Source organism: Tachyglossus aculeatus, chromosome 24, assembly GCF_015852505.1.
Source record: "Tachyglossus aculeatus isolate mTacAcu1 chromosome 24, mTacAcu1.pri, whole genome shotgun sequence".
NCBI classification, from domain to species: domain Eukaryota; kingdom Metazoa; phylum Chordata; class Mammalia; order Monotremata; family Tachyglossidae; genus Tachyglossus; species Tachyglossus aculeatus.
This window is the reverse complement of record NC_052089.1, coordinates 3,359,018-3,378,460: the sequence shown is the minus strand read 5'-3', so window position 1 is coordinate 3,378,460 and position 19,443 is coordinate 3,359,018. Positions and strand designations below refer to the sequence as shown.

The window sequence follows — 19,443 nt, the reverse complement described above, 5'->3', positions numbered from 1 at the left end:
AAAGAGGCCTGGAACAGAACCCTCCCCGACCCTCCAGCACAGGGACCCCTCCCCAGCCTTGCAGCCCCCATTTCCAAACTTCTGCCAGGATCCCCCCAACCATGGAGACACCCCGTGCTCTCAAGCACACATATCAATCAATCAATCGTATTTATTGAGCGCTTACTGTGTGCAGAGCACTGTACTAAGCACTTGGGAAGTACAAGCTGGCAACATATAGAGACAGTCCCTACCCAACAGTGGGCTCACAGTCTAGAACACATATGCTTCTCACCGTGGCCGGGGTGGGTCCTGGACTCTGTGCTAAACTCAGAAACATCAATATGCACAGGTTTAGATCAAGTAAATTTGTTCCGACTCGAGCCTAGTAGCCACACAGCTGGGCCTTTGTCTCTTCCAGGCGAATAGTGCCCAGCGGGGCAGTGGGCAGGTGTAGAGGGCTCTGTTGCCACGGGCACCACTGTATAAGGTCCTTGGTGAGGTGGGGTCAGAGCTTGTCATGAATGGACAGGGCAACACCTGAGTGAGGGCCCTGAAATGTGGCTAAAGAGCTAGGGCCTTGGGGTCAGAGGGCCTGGACTCTAATTCCAGCTCCCCCACTGAGGTGCTGTGCGACTTTGGGTAAGTCACTTCATATCTCTAGGCCTCATCCCCCTCATCTGTAAAATAGGGATTAAGACTGTGAACCCCTTGTGCGACAGGGACTGTGTCTACCACTGGGGTAGATCTTGCATCTACTCCAGTGCTCGAAAAAGTACTTGGTGTGTAGAAAGTGCTTAATAGATACCATACTCGTTAATTATTATGATTACTATCATTATCAAAAGTGATTCGGGTCCAGCGACTCATTGGCTAATGTTGCCTGGGGAAGGATGTCTCTTGGCCAGATTCTGCATGGGGAATTTCCCCTATCCCACCTGGACCCTTTCTCCCCATCACACTTCCTGCCTGTCTCCTCTACTCGGGAACCAGACTGGACCACAGCACTGAGCTACTGTTATCACAGTCATCAAAATATTGTTTTTAAGGTTTGGTAAGTGATTACAAGCAGTGCACTAAGCACGGGGGTATGTACAAAAGGGCTCACGTGCTAAGGAAGAGGAAAAACAGGATTTGAAATCCCTCTTTACAGTTGGGGAAGCTGAGCTCAATGCATTATGCTGTTACTGTATCAACATAGAGATAAATGAGAAAACCCGTAGTTTGGAATTGAAACAACTCTTATGGTTTACAACATTTCTCAGTATGAACCTAGTTTATGTAGACTATGAACATCTCATCAAGTCTTCCTCTTAACCTGCCTACTTGGCAAGCTAGAAGATTAATGGCACAGGGAAAAACTGAACTCCTGAAGACCTGTACATTGCAATTCACTCATCAGTGTACATATCATCTGTGATTGTACTTCTGTAGTTTATGAAACTTAAACTTTGAACCTTCTACCAGAGTGCATTTGGAATCTCATGTCTGAACTAGGAGATGAAATTCGACCAGTGTGACTTGCCAGAAAACGGGCATTGGCACAAGGACGTGGGCTCGATAAGATGGCTGTGGGCAGAGCCTGAGTTCTGCTTCTGGCATATAGACAGGGGCTTTGGACAGAACTTGAACAACTCCTTTGACAAAATCTCAGGAATTGTGTTCACAGCCTGGGTTCTTCTCCTGGCATCAAAATGGGACTATGGGCAGAGCATGAGAGCCTCTTCTGGCATTAATGCAAGGATTGTGGGCAGAGCCTAGGTGCCTCTTATGGAATTGACACAGGGGCTTTGGACAGAGTCATGGCACCTCTCCTGTCAGTCTCAGGGGCTGTGGTTAGTACCTGGGTGTTTCTTCTGTTATTGACATGGGGAAATGTGGGATGAGACTGGATGCCTCTTATGGCATTGACACAGGGATTGTGAACAGAACCTGGGTCCTCTTCTGGCTGTAACACAGAGACTATAGGAAGTGACTGGATGCTTCTTCTTGTAATTGATGTGGAGCTTCAGAGAAAGAGGCACCCGGTCACCTCTTCTGGCATAGTCTCAGGGACTTTTGGCAGTGCCTGGACCTTTCTTTTGGCATTGATATATGGCCTGTGGGCAAAGCCTGAGTGCTTCTTCTGACACAGAGACATGGGCCGTGGGCAGATCCAATATACCTCTTCTGTCATTGACACAAGAGCTGTGGAGAGACCCAGGCACTTCTTCTGGCAGAGACTCAGGTACTGTGGCCAAGCTCTTGAGTTACTCTTCTGGCATTGACACTGGAATTATGAGCAGAATCTGTGTGCCACTTCTAGCATTGATCCAGGGATTTTAGGCAGAGCCTGGGTGCTTCTTCTGGCATTGATGCAGAGCCTGTGGGCTAAGCCTGGGCGCCTTTTCTAGCATTGACACAGGGACTGTGGATAGAGCCCAGTTATCTCTTCTAGTAGAGTCTCATGAGCTGTGGGCAGTGCCTGGGAGCTCCTTCTGGCAAAGGGGCTGTGAGCAGAACTTTGATGTCTTTTCTGGCATTGACTCTAAGGCTCTGGGAACAACCCGAGTGCTTTTTCTGAAAGAGATCCAAGGCCTGTGGCCTGTAGTGAGGTTGTGAGGGCCCTGGCCAGACCGCAACTTTGTAATGGAATAGAACCACACTAGCAGAGATGGAGACAGTGTGGCAGGTCCTACATTTCGAAGCTCTCCTTTTTCTTGCCTCCTCCAACCTGCTCCTGCTTGAGTAGCCTGTCCCAGAAGAATGATGGAGAATGAGTTGCTCCCTGCTCTCAGCACCCTTGCACCCCAATCGAGGGGGTATCTTCAATGCTTTGTTTCCACAGTATAATTTTCCTGATGGAAGCACCATTAGCAGCCTGGTAGTGGGCAGTCTGGGAGACAGTCATATGCCCCTGCTCTCCTCCATAATATTATTCGGTTCTTACTATGTGATAAGCACTGTGTTAAGCAGCTCAGACACCATCCCTGTCCTACCTCATGGTCTATAGGGGAGGGGCAGTTTATTAATGCACATTTTACAGATGATGAAACTGAGGCAAGGAGAACTTAAGTGACTTGCTCAAGATTGCCCAGCAGGCAAGTGTCAGGACTGGGAGGTTAAGGCTCATGTTTAGCCGGGTTCAGGCTTTGAACTCCACCATGTGACTCCATTACATAGATCCTTTGCTCCCAGTAGAGTGGGTTTGAGCAAGGCTCAGACAAACCCTGCAGGAACATATGGGATCAGTCAGTCATGGGTAGCAGGGGTGAGTGACTTAGGATAGACAGGGGGAAGGTGATCATAATTTGGAGACCCAAAATGGGCCAAGGCTAAAGGTCAGAAAAAGAAAACAGAGAAGGGATGTAGAAGGGAAATGGAAAGGGAAAGGAGGAAATGCAAGAGGTCAGGAAATGGGACCAGAGCAGAAAAAGGGGAAAAGGAAAAAAGGAAAAAAGGAAGAGAGAGCTGTGGTTGGAAGGGTGTTCTGCACTACAGCTCTACACTGCTCCTTATCCTCCTTGCTTCCTTCTACCTCCCCAAAGCAGGGCCAGCTGCAGATATCTAGAACCCTGACTTGTAGAAAAATGCACTGCCTTCAATCTATAATAATAATAATAATAATAATAATAATAATGGTATTTGTTAAGCTTTTACTATGTCGCACTGCCCAAAGTCACACTGCTGACAAGTGGCGGAGCTGGGATTAGAACTCATGACCTCTGACTCCTAGGCCCGGGCTCTTTCCACTGTTCCACGGTGCCTCTCTAATGTAATTCTTCATGTACGTTCATCAGCCATTCTCAAGGGAGCATAATGACACCACGAGGAAATCAGCAGCCATCAGTCTGATTTCATGCCAGACAGTCTGCTTTTCAACTGGTCTGTCCCCTGCTTCGAATGGAAGCAGAGTGGACTAGTGGAAAGACCATGAGCCTGAAAGTTGAAGGACTTGGATTCTAGTCCCGGCTCCACTACATACTTGTTGTGTGACCTTGGGCAAGTCACTTAACTTCTTTGTGCCTCACCTCATTTGTAAAATGAGAATTAAAGACCATGAGCCTGATGTGGGACATGGACTATATCCAATCTGATTATCCTGTATCTACCCCAGGGCTTAATACAGGATCCAGGACATAGTACACACTTAATAGATATCATTAAAAAAACAGAAACAAAAGAACCCTACCAGATATGGCACCAGACCCCTTTGGGTGCAGAATTTTACTTCATATCTCCAACCTCCCTTCCCCTTGGCTTCTGCCACTGACTTCCACGACTTGGAAGAGGCCTCCATGCTTTTGGGGTCCTGGAAAAGGGATGTGACCACTCTGGAACAGAAAGGGGGCCAGGAGGTCAGGTGCCCTCTGAAGAACATCTGCAAATTGATGACATTGATGTCATCACATTAGGTTGTGCATCTAGCTGAGTGGTAATAATATCTCATGCATCCATGAGGCCAGTGTCCAGAGGGGCCACCACTGACAACTCTCAAAGAAGGCCGTTTTGAACTCCTGAATCCAAAGCATTTCTTCAATCAATCAATCAATCAGTCGTATTTATTGAGCACTTACTGTGTGCAGAGCACTGTACTAAGCGCTTGGGTAGTACAAGTTGGCAACATATAGAGACAGTCCCTACTCAACAGTGGGCTCAGAGTCTAGAAGGGGGAGACAGAGAACAAAACCAAACATATTAACAAAATAAAATAAATAGAATAGATATGTACAAGTAAAATAAATAAATAAATACAGTAATAAATATGTACAAACATATATACATATACATACATGTATACATACATATATGTATGTATATACATATATCTCCAGGGAACCAACTCCTGCCCTGGCATGACGGTGCTCACCTTCCCCTCCCAAACTCTGTTCACATAAGCGCTGCCTCTGACTAGGGGCTAGACTGTAAGCTCTCCTTCTAGAATGTAAGCTCCTCCTCTAGACTGTAAACTCATTGTGGCCTCGGAATGTTTCTATTTATTGTTGTATTGTACTATCCCAAATGCTTAGTTCAGTACTCTGCACACAGTAAGTGCTCAATAAATATGCTTGACTGACTGATTGATTGACTGACTAGGGTTGAGTGCTTTGAAATCCTTTAATGTGGCCACACTGCCCCCACCTTCCCTATGAGCCTCCCCCTGTGGTGTCTGCTACAGCTGTTCCCCATCAGAAGCCATTCTTGTGGCCTCTCCCCAACCCTTGTCTCCCTATGTTGTGTGTCTTAGCGCTTCTGAATGTCTGGAGGGTATCCTCACTAGTGGCAGTGAGCAAAAGAGTTTCTATTGAAGTTGTGGGAGAAACCCATTCTCCAGGCCCCTAGAAGTGAGGTGACTCACCCCCTCCTCCCCTACACATCAAGCAGAGAAGGCTGCAGACTTGGACTTGGGACCTTAGGCGTCTATGTTTTAGATGTTGAGTGGTATGACTCCATTAGCCTTGCCCCCATATTTTGGAGGGCAAGAAGGGAAGCATAAATAGCCTGATCTACCTACATTTTCATGGGCTGAGGTCCTGGAAAGTGCCACAAGGACTGGACATGGCCTGGAGTGTCCTCAGCGTGACTGGGAGTTGTAGTTCCCACATCTCGAGTTGTCCTCAGGACAGAGAAGGAGCTGGGGAAAACACAGCTCATGTGGGAACTGTGCTAGGCACAAACTGTCCTAGCAACAGGAGCGGTGGCTGGGTGAAATCTGGGGTGAGAATTCCGGGCCCGTGGCTCCATTGAGGCTGTCATGGCAACGACGCCTGTGTGATTCTGGGGTGGGAAATCAGACGGGGGTGAGGCAAAAGTCGGGCAGCTCTTAGGGGTGGCAAGGAAACCCCTATCATTGGGTCTGGGACCCTGAGAAGATCAAAGGGGAGGTGGTAGAGAATAAGGAAGTGCTCCTTCTGTGCTTTGTGTTTCTTCCTCCTTTACCCTTTTTTCCTCTCCTTTGTGTTCCTTGCTCCTTTTTCCCTCCCTTCTCTCCTCCTTTCCCCTCCACTTCTTTGAACCCAGCACCCTCAAAGCTTTGCTGAAAACCCCACCCCCTCAAAAGCTCTGTCCCCTAATTAACCCCCGCATCAAGCAGATGAGCCCTGCTTAGGTTCCCTAGGGCCTAGACCTCAGGCCTGGTGTTCGGCCTAGTGTCTGGGGCTGGAACTGGGTCCTGACGCTGAAGCCTGGGGCAAGAAGTTGAGACTAAGAGTGAAGACGAGGCTACAGTTGGGCCCCGGCTGAACTGTGCTGGGGAGGTGTCTGAAGGACCTTACGGGCAGCCTCACCACACATTACCTGGCAATTATTTCTGTGGAAGGCAGAGCTGTTCACTTCCTGTTGGGCTGGGAGTTCCCAAGTGCCAGAGGCTCTGAGGCCACCCAGAGTAGCCCTTTTGTCAGCATCCATGGCCAGGTACCTGCTCTTTTCCCTGACACAGAGAGAGATTAGAGTGGCCAGAGTGGCGGTGAGCACAGCTCGCCTCCGAGGGCCTCCAGGCGGCCTGGATTCTCTCAGGTGCTTTGTGTCCTCCAACTTCAGACTCAGAAATTACCTGCAGAAGAGCATCATAAACACCCTACACTACCAGAAGTGCCTGCCCCGGTAAGAATGGTCTCCTTGAGCCCAGGTGCATTCCTTCCAACTCTCAATTTCAATCAGTCAATCAATGAATCGTATTTATTGAATATTTGGGGGGTTACACTGAAGTTAGTAGAGAGGACTCCTACCCTCATGGAGTCAATAATCTACCTGAAATTAATTGTAGGTAGGGGGAATCATAAAGATAGTAAAGGCATGTAGTTAAGTGCTTCTAGGAGTTTGAGTGCCTTTAGTACTTTAGGTGACATGGAAATTCTGAAGTGGCAGTTGGGAGTGATATAGGTTACGATGTTGAGCTTAGATGAGAGATTAATCAGGGAAGGTCTCCTGGAGATGCAGTTTAAGAAGGGTCTTGAAGATGGCGAGAAAGGTTGTCTGTCATATGTGAAAGGAAAAGAGTTCCAGGCAGAAGGGAAGGTGGAACCCAAGCGTCAGTTGCAAAAAAGAGACAAGATCCAGTCCCAGTGAGTAGACTGGCTGGAGAAGAGCTGAGTTATAGTAGTTGGGAAGCAAGGATAGGTAGGAGGGAGAGAGCTGAATGAGTCACTTAAAGCCAATAGTGAGGTGTTTTGGTTTGATATAGAGAAGGATGGGCAACCTTTGGAGGATTTTGAGACATAGGGAGATATGGACTGAACGTTTCTTTAGAAAAAATAATTTGGGCAGCAGAGTGAAAAGAGGACTGGAGAGCAGGGAAGCTGGAGACAAGGAGGTTCTCCACCAGCTTCCCCGTTCCAGCAGTCGATGAGGAAAGATTAGATAAATGCTTGGACCAGAATGGTGACAGTTTGGATAGAGGGGGAGGGGTGGATTCAGGAGATGTTGCGAAGAAATGACATGATTTTGAGATTGATTGATTATGCAGGTTGAAAAGAGAGAGGTGAGTCAAGGATAATGACAAGGATGCAGGCTTGAGAGACAGAGAGGATGGTGGGGTTGTCTGCTGTGATGGGAAGATTAGATGGAGTAGGGTTTTGGGAGAGAAGGTTGCCTCTGGTTATTTAGTGTGTTCCATCCCTCCTTCAAGGTTGTGGCTCTTGACAGGTGGGTAAGTATGGCCACTGATGGTATTCAGAAATATCACGTTCACCCCGACCCACTGCCCTCCCACAAATCAGGGAAAGGCTAATTGAAAAATGTAGTATAAAAATGCCAGTATAAAAGTGGCTGAATGGCCATCCTACAGCTAAGTCTCATCCTTGGCCCTGAAGAGAGAACTTAGGGAGCCCCTCAATTTATGGTGCTTCGGTCTCTTTTGAGACTTCAGGCCCCTAAAGGGACCTGCCTCCTACAGAATGGCCTTTGATGTGGTTTTAACCTGGGCAGTACATTTCTCAGATGGTCCTTTCTCCTAGATGGTTCTAACATGGCGTCTAATCCCTTTATATCTGGTATTCTAGACGTCCGACCCTCCTCCTCCCCTTCTGCCTCCAAGTCGCATCCTTCCGCTAGGAAGCTATTACTCTTTTCATTTATTATTACTCTATTTATGTATTATTACTCTATTTATTACCCTTTTTATTTATTATTACTCTATTTATTTTACTTGTACATATTTATTCTATTTATTTTATTTTGTTAATATGTATTGTTTTGTTCTCTATCTCCCCCTTCTAGACTGTGAGCCCACTGTTGGATAGGGACCGTCTCTATATGTTGCCAACTTGTACTTCCCAAGCGCTTAGTACAGTGCTCTGCACACAGTAAGCGCTCAATAAATACGATTGATTGATTGATTGATTGATTGAAGTGACACCTGTGCTTACAGGGAACTGGCTGGGGCTTAGTTGAAGAAGGCCTCTTGGAAGAAATATGTTTTTAATAATAACATTTATTGAGCACTTACACTGTTCAGAATCTTGTACTAAGTGCCCCTGTACTAAGTGCTTTGAACAGTACTTTGCACATAGTAAGTGCTTAACAAATACCATTAAAAAAGTGCTTGAGAGAGTACGACAGAGTTAGTAGACATGTTCCCTCATTCAAAGAGCTTACAATAGAGCAGGGGTTCAGACACTAAAATAAATTACAGGTAGAGGAAGCAGGCACGTGTACATATGTGGGGTGGGGATGGGGGTGGGATGACAACCTAAGTGCTTACGGGGTATGGAGTCAAGTGAATAAGTGACACAATAACAAGGCAAGTAGGGTGAGGAGATAAGGGATTAGTCAGGGAAGGCTTCCTGAAGGAGTTATTATTTTAGGAAGGCTTTGAAGATGGGGAGAGTGGTCGTCTGTTGAATATGAAGGAGGGGGGATGGGTGTGGGAATTCCAGGCAGGAGGGTGGGTATAAGCAAAGAGGTCAAAAGTGAGAGAGATGAGATCGAGGCACTGTGGGGAAGTTGATGTTAGAGGAGGGAAGTATTCTGGCTGAGTTATGGTGGGAAAAAAGTGAGGTTAGGTAGGTAGGAGAAAGCCAATGGAGAGGAGTTTCTGATTGATGCAGAAATGGATGGTCAACCATTAGAGGTTTCAGAGGTATGGAAAGACATACATTATGATAATATAGAAAAACAATCCAGACAGCAGAGTGAAGTGTTGACTCGAGAGAGAGGAGTGGCTGGAGGCAGGGAGGTCACTGAGGAAGCAAAGGAAGCAAAGGGGAGTTTGGTATTCTCAAGTTCTTTCAAAGGCCAATCACTGCCCCTAAGCCAAGCATAGGCTTGCGTAGCTGCAGCCCAGGGTGAAAAGCAGGGTGATCCAGTGGAAAGAGTATGGGCCTAGGAGTCAGAGGAACTGGGCTCTGCCACTTGTCTTCTGGTTGTCCTTGAGCAATTCACTTAGGCTCTCTGGGCCTCAGTTACCTCACCTGTAAAATGGGAATAAAGATTGTGAGCCCCACATGGGTCATGGACCGAGTCCAACCTGATAAGCCTGTATCTATCCCAATGCTTAATAGAATGCCTGGCATATAGTAAGTGCTTAACAAAGTACATCTCCAGCCTTGATCTCTATCCTTCTCTGCAGTCTCACATTTCTTCCTGCCTTCAAGACATCTCTACCTGGATGTCTTCCCATCACTTAAAGCTTAACATGCCCAAAACAGAACTCCTTATCTTCCCACCCAAATCCTGTCCTCCCCCTGACTTTCCCAAAACTATAGATGGCGCCTCCATCCTGTATGCCTCACAGACCCATAACCTTGGCATTGTCCTTGACTTCTCTTTCTCATTCAACTCATATATTCAATCCATCTCTAAATCCTGTCAGTTCCACCATCACAACATCGCTAAAATCTGCCCTTTCCTTTCCATCCAGACAGCTACCACGCTAATACAATCACTCATCCTAGCCCACCTGGATTATTGCCTCAGCCTCCTTGCTGGCATCCCAGCCTCCTGTCTCTCCTCACTCAAGTCCATACTTCATTCTGCAGGCTGGGTTATTTTTCTACAAAAACGTTCAGGACATGTTTTGCAATGCCTAAAAAAACTCCAGTAGTTGCCCATCCACCTCCACATCAAACAATAGCTCACCTTTGGCTTTAAAGCACTCAATCTCCTTGCCCTCTCCTACCTCACCTCACTACTTTCCTGCTACAACCCATGCTGCAAACTTCGCTCATCTAATGCTAACCTTCTCACTTTGCCTCGATCTCATCTATCTCACCACCGATCCCTCACCCATGTTCTGCCTCTGGCCTGGAATACCCTCCCTTTACAAATCCGACAGACAGTGACTCTCCCTGCCTTCAAAGCCTTATTTAAGGCATATCTTCTCCTGGAGACCTTCCTTGATTAAGCCCCCTTCTCTTCTCCCACGCTCTTCTGCATTCATTCATTTATCCAATCGTATTTATTGAGCACTTACTGTGTGTAGACCATAGTAATAAGCCCTTGAAAAGTACAATTGAGTAACAAAGAGATACAATCCCTGTCCACAAAGGGCTCACAGTCTAGAAGGGGGAAGACAGGCATCAAAACAAGCAAACAGACGTCATTAGCATAAATATAAATCAATAGAATTATAGATGTATACACATCAAAACAAGTAAACAGGCATTAATATAGATAGTTATAGACATGTACATATATACGTAAGTACTGTGGGGTTGGGAGGGTGAGCTGAGGAAAAAGGGGATCATAGACTGAGAAGACCTCCTATAGGAGATGAGCCTTCAGTAAGGCTTTGAAAGTGGCAGGGGAGTGTGATTGTTTAGCAGATTTGAGGAGGGAGGGCATTCCAGGCCAGAGGTAGGATGTCGGCCAGAGGTCGATGGTGGGACAGACAAGAACGAGGTACAGTGAGAAGGTTAACATGAGAGGAGCAGAGTGGGCAGGCTGGGATGCAGAAGGAGAGAAGGGAGGTGAGGTAGGAAGGGGCAAGGTAATGGAGAGCTTTGAAGCCAATAGTGAGGAGTTTTTGTTTGATATGGAGGTTGATAGACAACCACTGAAGATTTTTGAGGAGGGCAGTGACTTGCCCAGAACGATTCTGCAGAAAGATAATCCGGGCAGCAGAATGAAGTATAGACTGAAGTGGGGGAAACAGGAGGTTGGGACGTCAGAAAGAATGCTGATGCATTGCCCTGACTTGTTTTCTTTGTTCTTCCCCCCTCACAGCCCCCAGTACTGAAGTACACTTCTGCAAGTTTAGTTATATCAATGTCTGTCTCCCACTTCCCTAGACTGTAAGCTCATTGTGGTCAGGGAATGTGTCCGTTTATTGTTATATTGTTCTCTCCCAAGTGCTTAGCACAGTGCTCTGCACACTAAGCCCTAAATAAATTTGATTGCTTGAATGAATAAATAAATGAATGATTGAAATACCTTTTTTAAAAAACAAAACAAAACAAAAGACTGTGGGACAGGCCAGGCAGGTAACAAGGGAGGTGGCAGGCAAGGGCCAACGAGGCTGGGGCCAGGATAATCTTGCCAGTGGGGCGTGAGCCTGACATAACTGGCATAACTGCCTCATTCCCCAGGCAGAGCACCCAGGACTAATTAAATTTACCATATGGCTCGCTCATCTGCAATACTAAGACCAATACATGACATAGAGTAAGCACTTAGCAAAAAACACAATTACTGTTTTCATTAATATTTTTAGTTTCCTTCTCACCCCAAACACTCATTCTCCTCCTTTCCCTGTAGCTCTCCAGGGATTTTCCCCAGACACACCCTCCACACCTCTTGTCAGGGGGCAAATTCCATTGGCCTATTTGCAGGCTGAAGCAATTGGAGCACTGCTTTTTCAATCTGTCCATGAAATTTATTGAGTGCTTACTTATTCAGAGTAAAGTACCAGCCCTTGGGAGAGTACAATAGAGTAAGTAGATCCAATCCCTACCCTTAAGGGGATTTTAATATACTACAGCTAGCAGAAATGTAATCTGCACCCTTCTGCTTATTTTAGAATGGTAAAGAGACTGCTAGGCATGCCCATTATTCATGTACCAATTCTAATAATGATATCTTTGGTTTTCTTCAGACTTCCTATTCCCAAACTAGAAGTTTCAGTTAAGAGATAACTGCAAGCCCAGAGGCCTCTTTTAAATGAGGAACAATTCAGGTACAAACACACACATACACACCCACATGCATACACATACTCACACACACACACAAACTCTCACACACACACACACACAAACACACTCACACACTACTGTCTCCTCCACATTTGCAATTGATACTGAATGTGAAGTTTGGCTATGGCAGTGTGTTAGTTGTAAAGAACCAACAGTCACCCAGTGCACACCATTTTTGGGCTGCCATGTGTGCTTAACACAATACCTCACAATGCTTTTGTTTTACCCTCTGACTCCCAATCCTCTTGAAACTTAAGTTCAATAAAAGGCCCTGTTTTCTTGTCTGCTACAGTTGTCTTCCAGTTTGCAGCTGAGATGTAGCACTGATTGAGGCTTCTTTTTTCTGTGTCCAGAATGTGTTTCCTCCATCACCCTGGTTTTTGTTCTCCCAAAATACTGGCTATTGGAAAGTCCAGGCATCCCAGTCAGAGCAACACACAGTCAGAGCTTTATTCCATAGACTTTGTCTGGTTGTTTTCACTTAAGTCGATACCTGTAACAATTACCTGACATCATGATTACCTTTCTTATTATTGTAGGCAAACAGAAGGATTTTCACAGAGTTTTAAGACTGGAATTGGGAAAGAACTGCAAGAGATGCTGGTTTCTCAGGATAAAAAGATACAAGCTATGCTTCAGGTAGGATGGGTTTGAGGAGCAGTATGGTCTACTGGAAAGAGCACAGGCTTTGGAGTCAGAAGACCTGGGTTCTAATTTTGGCTCTGCCAATTGCTTTCTGGTCAACCTTGGGCAAGTCCCTTAACTTCTCTGTGCTTCATTTCTCCTGTTCCCCCTCCTCCTGAGCCCTATGGGACAGGGACTGTTCCCAACCTAATTTACTTGTATCTATCCAGTGCTTATAGCAGTGTTTGACATATAGTAAGCACCTAACAAATTTCATTAAAAAAAGGAGGATTGAAGGAAACATTGTAGACCTGCTCTTGCAAGCCATGGGCTCTATGAAACAAGGACACATTTCCGAACATTAGAAAGCTCCGATGACAGTAACAAGCAGTGTGGCTTTAGGGAAAAGAGCACAGGCCTGGAAGTCAGAGAACCTCAATTCTAGTACCAGCTCTGTCACTTGCCTGCTGTGGAACCAGGGGCAAGTCACTTCACTTCTCTGAACCTCAGTTTCCACATTTGTAAAAAAAGGGATGAGATACCTCTTCTCCCTCCCCTTAGACTATGAGTCCCCTGTGGGTCAGGGACTGTGTCCAGCCTGATTATCTTGTTATTATTAATGCACTGAAATGAATGTGAAGTAGATATAATCTTCTTAGGCAGTACCTAAAATAAATAAAAACTGTGTTTTGTTCGTTGTCAGAGACATGTCTACCTACTCTGTGTTGTTCGTTTCCAAGCCCTTAGTACAGTGATTGGCATTCAGTAAACACTCAATAAATATCATTGATTGAGATTCGCTTTAAAGCTCAGTCACAACGTGCCTAGTTTCTTCTATCTGTTCACCTTCTGGGCCAGTCATTGATAATAATATTGATTATGCATTTCATCTGTGTCAAGCACTATGGAAGGTACAATACAATCAGATTGGACCTAGTCCCTGTACCACATGAAACTCACAGTCTAAAGAAAGAGGAAAGCAGTATTTAACTGAAGAAGAAACTGAGACAGTGAAGTTAAGCAGCTTGCCCAGGATCACACATTAGGCAAGTGGAAGAACTGGGATTAGAACCCAGACTTCCTTGGCCCTAAGGGTGACCTGACCCCATTCAGCCGGGAACAGAGGTGGCACGTCGAGTAGAGGTTCCTTCTTGGAATCTCGGGATCTGGAATGGATCTGGGCATTCTTGCTATACTCCAGACCTCCGGCTGGGTTTCTACAACAGTGTGGCTGTGAAGCCACTGTGATGGCACTTTTGTCTGACAGTAAACCAAGCAATGGTATTTACTGAGTACCTACTGTTTGCCGAGAACTGTTCTGATTGTCTTCTGTGGTCAGAGCACTGTATAGGGGTCAATCAATCAACAGTATTTGTTGAGCACCTACTGTGTACAAAGCATTGTACTAAGCACTCGGGAGAGTACAATATAACGGAGTTATATTGTAAGCTTCCTGCCCACAAAGGGTTTACAGTCTCTAGAAGGAGACAGACACTAAAATAAATTATGGATATGTGCATAAATGCTGTGGTGCTGAGGGTGGGGTGAATAAAGGGTACAAATCCAAGTGCAAGGTTGACACAGAAGGGAGAGGGCGTAGGGGAAATGAAGATTTCATCAGGGAAGGCCTCGTGGAGGAGATGTGATTTTAATACGGCTTTGATGATGGGAAGAGTGACCATATAATGGATATGAAGGAGAAGGGAGTTCCAGGGCAGATGCAGGACGTGGGTAACAGGTCAGTGGTGCGATAGTGAGATTGAGGTCAGTGTTAGAAGAGCCAAGTGAACATGATGGGTTGTAGTACAAAATCAGTGAGGTAAAATAGGTTGAAGCAAGGAGATTAAGTACTTTAAAGCCAATGGTAAGGAGTTTATGTTTGATGCAGAGGGGGATGTACAATCACTGGAGAGTCCTGAGGCATGGGGAAACATGGCTGAACATTTTTTAGAACAATGATCCAGGCAGAAGAGTGAAGAATGGACTGAATTGGGGAGTGTAGACAGGTGGTAGAGAAGTCAGCAAGAAGCTGATGAAATTATCAAGACAGGATATGTTAAGTGCTTGGATCAATGTGGTAGCAATTTGGTTGGAGAGGAAAGAGCAGATTTTAGAAATGTTGTAAAGGTTGAGCTGACAGAATTTGGTGACAGATTGAATATGTAAGGTGAGGTTTTGGGTTTGTGCAACAGGGACGATGGTGGTGCTGTCTACCGTTATGAGAAAGTAAGGAGGAGGACGGGTTTTGGGTGGGAAGATGAGTTGTTCTGTTTTGAGTTGTCAGTGGGACATACAAGCAGACGTGTCTTAAAGGCAGAAGGAAATGTGAGACTGACAAGAAGGAGAGAGATCGGGGCTGGAGGTGTAGCATAGAGATGGTAATTGAAGCCATGGGAGTGACTGAGTTCTCCAAGGGAGTTGGTATAGATAGAGAATCTACACCAGAATTTGTACTGAGGGCAAGGGAGCCAGAACTAAGCCTTGAGGGACTCTCACAGTTAGAGGATGGGAGTCAGGCTGGGATTCTCTCAAGGCCAGAAACTGTAGTGGTGTAGTGTATAGAGCAGGGGCATGGGAGTCAGAAGGTCATGTGTTCTAATCCTGAGTATGTCACTTGTCTGCTTTGTGACAGAAAAATAATTAACTTCTCTGTGCCTCAGTTACCTCATCTGTAAAAAATGGGAATTAAGAGAGTGAACCCAATGTGGGACAGGGACTGTGTCCATACTGATTAACTTATATCTACTTCAGTGCTTAGAACAGTGCTTGGAACTTAGTAAGCGCTTAACAAGTACCATAATTATGTTTATTATTATAGTCCCTACACTTCTGCTTTCCTGCTGTTACACAATGGGTAAATTCCTTAACCTGTGCCTCAGGTTCCTCATCTGTAAAATGGGTATAAAATACCTGTTCTCCCTCCTCCTTAGACTGTGAGACCCATGGGGCAGGGACTGTGTCTGATATGATTATGTCTAACTCAGTGCTTGGCAAATTCTAAGTACTTAACACATACTATTATAGGAGCATTCCACTACATGTCTACCAGATGCAGAATACTGCACTGAATGTTTTTTGACTGAAGATCGATGTATGGGGCACCGACCTCTCCTACATCCAGAACACTGTTCTAGGCATCAGCTGACTTTGGGGCATGGCACTGACGTCTATCTCATACAGGGTGCCATTCTGAAAGCCTACCATGCACAACTGAGTGACTACTCTGTTCAGAACACCGTAATTAGTAATAATTATTGTGGCTTTGCTAAGTGTTTACTGTGAGTCAAGCACTGTTCTAAGTGCTTGGAGTAGATACAAGCAAATTGGATTAGACACAATCTCTGTTCCACATGGGACTTACAGTTTATGCAGGAGGAAGATCAGGTATTGGACCCTTGTTTTTCAGATGGAGAAACTGAAGCACAGAGAAGTTTAGGTCACACAGAAAACGAATGGTGGAGCTGGAATTTGAGCCCACGTCATCTGGGTTCTCTCAAGTAGTCCACAGTGCTTCTCTAGTACCACTGATTAAGATTTTTAATCAGTACTACCTATGTGCAAAAGCCCCATACTGAGTGGTGGAAGAGATATCGATAATCGTATTGAACGCATTTCCCATCCTGCATGAGGCTTACATCTAAGGCTGATGGAAGAGGGGATCCTAGAGGTTTGGGGGTTCAGAGGTAAAGGGACCTTTGGAGGCAGGGAGTCCATGGGGTGAAAGAGGTGAGGCAGGAGAGCTCCATGTTGAGGACAAACGTGGGTGGTTTGAGTTCCAGAGTTGTCCTCTCATCACTTTTCACTCCTTTCTTCCCAGGTCTGTGGCTGGATACATACCTAACTCTACGCAGCCCCCTTGCCTTCAGGTCTAATGTAGGATTAGCTTTCCACCTTGACCCAAACCTGGGCCACAACGACCAGCTTATCTGAGCAACCAGTCTGACAATTTCAGCCCTCCAGTTCCTCAAGATTTTCAGGGATGGCTACCTTGATCCCGAGGTCCTGCAGCTCTACCCAGAGAAGACAGACACTGAAGTGTTTACGAAGCTCATCAGATGGGTCCCTCAGGCTCTGGTGTGCACTGCTGCCTCCATGGTTAATGTTTACCCCATGGATATGTCCCAGAATTTCAGGCTTTTCAGCACAACCCGCCTGCCTAAGTTCTATAAAGACAAACTTCACACCGACGAGAAGGCACGGCACCTGCTGGTCCTAAGGAGAGGGAATTTCTATGTCTGACGTCCTGGACCGCGATGGTAACATAGTGAAGGTAGCTGAGATCCAGGCTGACCGGGGGTACATTCTGGGCGACGACTGTCCCATCTTGAGTTCCCTCTGGCCTACCTGACCAGCGAAAACCGCTACACTTGGGCCCAGCTGAGCCAAACCCTCCAGGCCAGTGACAATAAAAACACGCTAAAGAAAGTGGAGACGGTGGTGTTCTGCCTGTGCCTGGATGACTTCCCCATTCAGAACCCTGACCACCTATCTCACAACATGCTGCACGGTGATGGCATGAACCTCTGGTTTGATAAGTTCTTCAACCTCATCCTGACCCAGGATGGACTGGGAGCCGTTCACTTTGAGCGCTCCAGGGGCGATGCCACAACCCATCTTCGGTTCGTGGAATACATCTTCAAAGACAGCAGTCACTCCCCGGCCATCAATCCCTGGGGCCAGCAGAAAACAGGAACAGGCAACTCACTGGCCCCTGTGAAGAAGTTGGAATTTATACTGGACAACTCTCTGAAGTCAGGAATAGTCCAGACCAGGGGTCAGTTCAATGCCTTTTACAGACGAAGAAACGTAGGCCCAGAAAAGTTATTTGGCTAAGGTCACACAGCAGACTAGTGGCAGAGCCAGGATTAGAAACCAGGTCTTCTGACTCCCAGGCCTGTGCTCTTCCATTTAAGCCACGTTGTTTCTCACAAGGTCATGATCCTTCCTCCTGCCTGTAATTTATTTTAATGTCTGCCTTCCCCATTTGATGTTTAATTCCTTAAGTGCAAGAATGGGATCTACTAACTATATTGAACTCTCCCCAGTGCTCAGTTTATTGCTTGGCACAGAGTAAGCACGAAGTAAATATTCTTGATCGATGGATCCCTCCTCATTTGTGGCTTTCGATAAGCAGCAGACCTATCTCAGCTTCCTCAGCCCTCTCAGCCACGCAGCCCAGAAAACAGGACAGATGTCTACCTTGTGCCCGCCCGCCATCACACCGCGTGGCCCCCGCTGCTCCCGGAAGGCTCCTCTCCTCCGAGCGCCGCCATAGACGCCTTCTGCTTCCACCCCCACCCACTTAAGCGACCTTCCTTATAGTGCCCCCCAACCCCCCTTCCCGGTCCGATCCTGACTGACTCCCTCCCTACCCCCCACCCCGGGAAAAAGGCCTTTGTTATCACCAAGTTACAGTAACGACAACCTCATTCGCACCTACTCAGTCTTCCTGTCCCGCCATCGACCCCCGGCCCACGTCCTCCCCAGGACCTGGAATGCCCTCCCTCTGGCCATCTGTCAAGCTAACTCTCTTCCTCCCTTCAAGGCCCTACTGAGAGCTCATCTCCTCCAGGAGGCCTTCCCAGACTGAGCCCCTTCCTTCCTCTCCCCCTCGTCCCCCCTCCATCCCCCGCATCTTACCTCCTTCCCTTCCCCACAGCACCTGTATATATGTATATATGATTGTACATATTTATTACTCTAATTATTTATTTATTTTACTTGTACCTGTCTATTCTATTTATTTTATTTTGTTAGTATGTTTGATTTTGTTCTCTGTCTCCCCCTTCTAGACTGTGAGCCTACTGATGGGTAGGGACTGTCTCTATATGTTGCCAGCTTGTACTTTCCAAGTGCTTAGTACAGTGCTCTGCACACAGTAAGCGCTCAATAAATATGATTGATTGATTGATTGCCTTGACCTAGGAAAGATTGTCTGTCACCTGGAGATAGATAAGGTCTGGCCCTCCATCAGATCTGTTGAGAGTTTTGGAGCTTCTGTGAGCTTGGTATATTCTGATTTTTAATGAGCTCAGAATTGACACTGAACATCTGCCAGTGCCTCTGCTTTCCAGAATCCCGGATTGATTTTCATCATTTTCTCTCCTTCTACCTGCTGAGTTGGAATTTAGATAAATATTCCCGTGTCCATGACAGAGTGTCTTTTCCACAGGCCATGGCTTGATGGACACCTATGAGCTCTGTATCACTTGGCGATGATGAAAAGTTACCAGACTTCTTCTTCGACTCGGCCTACAATCACCTAAATCACAGCATCCTGGCCACTGATCTGCTGGCCAGCCCCTCCTTGAAAGCAGGAGTGTTTCCACCAGCAGTATCAAGTGGCTTTGGGAATGCATATTCAGTGGAACCGAAGGCCCTCCAGTTCAACATTTCCTGCTCCTCTGGCCAGAGCCTTAATAAATTCCAGCAGAATGTGAAGAGATGCCTGGAGAAAATATGGCTCATTTTAGAAGGCAAATGCATTATCAGTTAGAGTGGCTCAACTACTGTGTTGCTGGGGTAGGGGAGGGGAGAGGGGCACCCCGTCCTAGGCCTCTGCCCTCCATTCCTCATTTTCAGCTTCTTGTACCCTTCCCAAGCGGTTCTTGCAGCTGGAAGAGGCTAGATCCCCCACCCACCCTCCAGACCTTTCTCTCCCCAGAGATGTGGCCAGGTAGAGACTCTCAGGGCCTTCTGTGCTGGAGATCTCAATTGGGTCAGGCCTTTG

General features: G+C 46.4%; 1 pseudogene; it reads left to right on the top strand.

Annotated features, from left to right (window-relative positions):
- Positions 1-6,364: 6,364 nt before the first annotated feature.
- LOC119945096 lies at positions 6,365-18,897 on the top strand (annotated as a pseudogene).
- The last annotated feature ends 546 nt before the right edge of the window (positions 18,898-19,443 follow it).